Genomic DNA, 3,555 nt, shown 5'->3' with positions numbered 1-3,555 from the left:
TATTTCCCTTCACTCCCCACCCCCTCCCCATCAACCCACATACACACACATAGTGTGACAGCAGAGGTGACTCCATTCCAATTTACAGCTCCCAGTCTCTGGGATTACCCAATCCATCCGCACACCTGGTCATGTTCTTGGGTAACCCCCACCCTGGGGTGCTGGATATTAACAGAAACTTTGCAAGGCTTGGACAAACTTCTCTACATCGAAAGATGGCATCCTTCTCTTGAAACTTGTTCCGAAGAAGAGTTGTGCTGGATTCAAAACGTTAGCTCAGTTTCTCTCTCCATTAGGCTGCCTGGCCTGCTAAGTTTTCTCCAGCAATTTCTGTCTTGACTAGTGGTGATGATGATGTTGGTTGAGTTCCACCTTGACCCCACCCCCACTCTCCAGCACATTCTTTCTCTTCTGTTAACAGGTTAGACACATAACCTCTGCTCGCCTTGGATTACTTTTGGTTGGGTTGGACTTTTACAAGGTGGGCAAGTGCTTTCTCCAGAAGCACAACACTGCAATACCATGTGACTTTGCTGTTGGTTGTACCACCTCATGTAGCACCTTTATCAGAATACAAATAAAAGTTGCTTTACAAAAAGTACAATCAAACAAAATGGAAGCCCAGGAAAATGAGGCGTGCAGTATAAAAACAGAAAAGGCTTCACTCTTCAGTGGGTGTGCCAGCATCTCAGTTCAGGTCCATGTTCTGTTTAAAGGTCATCAACCTGAATCATTAACTCAGTCTTTTGCTTTCCACCTAAGCTGCCTAATCTGCCAATATTTTCAGCTTTTACTGATTTATTTCAGATTTTCCACAACTTCAGTGTTTTGCTTTGATAAGGAGATATGTGGGGCACCGATGGGTGATTGAAAGTTTGGCTAAATAAAGGTAAACTTTTAAGAAGATCTGTAAATCTGTATTCATGATTTGGCTCTTCAGGACAAAATTTCAGAATTTGCAGATGACAAAAACTTGCAAGTATTGGGCAATCTGAGGAGGATAGTGCATTATTGCACATTATCAGAAAGGCACTATAATTTTAAAACAGCTAGATGACATCATGATGTATTGACACCCTAGCGTAAGAAGTCTCTATCTTACTCTGCCTTCAATCTGTCAGCAGTTAAGCAAACAATCAACCAGTCAACAATGTATATACTATAACAGTAAACACAATAAGCATATAACCTGCAGACATTATATATGTCTGAGATATCAAATTAGTGTATATAATTAGTTGTTAATAACATCACTAGATATCTGATTCAATACAAATTCGACTATCTGAGGCATATGTTACATGAGCTAAAATATAGAAAACCATAGGCATATCATGGTGGTCGTAGGGATAACTGGCAGCAATCAAGTACTAGAAACTGGTGACAGCAAGTTTGTGCCAAAGGCTAGGAAAAAGATTTCAACAATGAAATTGTGAAGAATTGTTTTCCTAATTATTACCCATCAGAAGTCCAGTTTCAGGGCTGAAGTAACACTTAATAACCAATGCTGAAGTTTACAATTGTAATAAAACAAGAAATGTTTGCGAGTATGCTTTTTCTCTTTAAAACAAGAACAGCAGTTTCAATGTGCTGAAAGAATGGCTTCAGCTTTGAAAAATACTCAGAGCAAAATACAGGTAAGAACATTGAAAAACATCTTTCTATACCTTTAAAAAACCTTAGCTGCATCCAGAGGTTGGTTAATTTCATCAGCTTGCTCCTTGCAAATTGTGCAAAACTAAGAAAGGCGATGTCACACCATCCTGTTTTGCTATGATAAGCCCACTATTTTTTAAAGCTACAATCTCTAATGCAGCATTCGGGATAGGAGAGGATTCAAGGCAAAAAGAACAGAAGCTTCACACAGCAAAACAGATTATTTTTCTTTGACCATGTGTAAAGAGCACAAAATACACAATAAGAATGGAAAGCAACCATCAGTATATGGACTGGCATTCCGGTGAAATTCTGTCCAAACTCTAGTTATTCAATGAAAGAATGAATCCTTATCATAACATCACAAAGAAAAACAGGATACAAAATTCATATTGCCTTGGGGAATTACGAAATGCAAAAAATGAAATGTCCAGCATTTCTATCAATGACTAAATATCAAAACAAAACGGTTCAAGTTCTAGAAAAGCAACAGGCTTAGAGTCAATTTTAGAATTCAAAGTCTTGAGAACGTGTCAAACAGACAAAGATATTGACCAATTTGTAGACAGATATCAACACAACGGTACAGAATGTGATTTCACTGAAGTTAATTTAGCTGAAAGGCAGATGGAACTAGTCATTTCCTCTACATGTTTTATTTTTCGCTGAAAAGCATTTCTGGACAAACCTAAAGATTAAACTTTTGGTGCATTAAAAGAATGTTTGAAACAATTCTAGCAGGACAACAGCATTCCACATGTGCTGGTCTCTGCAACTACAGTTGCAGCCATCAACAACGTCCAAGTCATGCATGAAATGTGGATTGTCTCACCTACCAGATCTCAAATGAGCTAAATTTTGCAAGATGTTCAAGTCCGCGAAGATGTTCAAATCCCCAGTGTCTGCCACAGTTCTCCATAGCCATAGCAAAACAAGGAGAAATGGTACTGATAATTCTAAACATCCTTCCATGGTATGCAGGCACTTCAACAAATTACAGCTTATTGCAACATTACAACTTTCAGAATCCAGTCAGACAGTAAGCATGGTCAATTTGACACACCGCATGGGCACATCTGGAAAAGTGAAGTCTTTATGTCTATCCAAATGACACACCCTGAAAGGAATGAACAACATGCATTATATACCAAGATTCACATTGGGAAAAATATGCATCTTATGTAAGATTGAGTTGGAAAACTGGCACCATGTAGCGCGGTCTACACATGTTAAATTAACTGTTTAGAAAAGGTCTGAAATTCCGTTAATTGTTGTTATCCATCTTTAATATTAATATGACCCCTTGGAATAGACCCCTGAAACATTTTAACATCATGGATACAGCAGAGCCTTCTATCTTTGGTTTATCAGCATTCCCAGATTGGCAATTTTAAAAGTGATGCAGTATTACAACTGAAAGAGGATGCTCAATGTAGCATTGGCCCTCCTTGCAAGTGCAATATTCATATTCAGGATCATCCCTAACTGGAAGTGAATTTCATGGGAACAAAACAATGTCATTCACGACATTGGGCTTCTATTACTTGTGTTTTGAAGAACATATATGTTTAAGACAAGACAACTAAACATTACACAGAAAAGATAATCACCCATCATTCCAACCTCAGAAATGCTCAAACCCAAATTTTCAGGCACAAAAGTATTTTTCTAAGCTTGATGCCAAGAATGGATATTTATCCATATATCTTTCCGAGAGAAATAGGAACCGGAGACTTTCAGAATTCCTTTTGGCAGATACTGTATTCTCAGACTACCATTTGCATTTTCTGTTAGCCAGGATAAATTCTGACAACATATGAATCATACATAGAGAATCTACCAAGATGTCTCTGCATCATAGTTTACATAAATATGACACAAATCTTCACCAGCGCATTG

Source organism: Chiloscyllium plagiosum, chromosome 10, assembly GCF_004010195.1.
Source record: "Chiloscyllium plagiosum isolate BGI_BamShark_2017 chromosome 10, ASM401019v2, whole genome shotgun sequence".
Lineage (NCBI taxonomy): Eukaryota > Metazoa > Chordata > Chondrichthyes > Orectolobiformes > Hemiscylliidae > Chiloscyllium > Chiloscyllium plagiosum.
The sequence above is the reverse complement of the archived record's forward strand: the minus strand, read 5'-3'. Positions refer to the sequence as shown.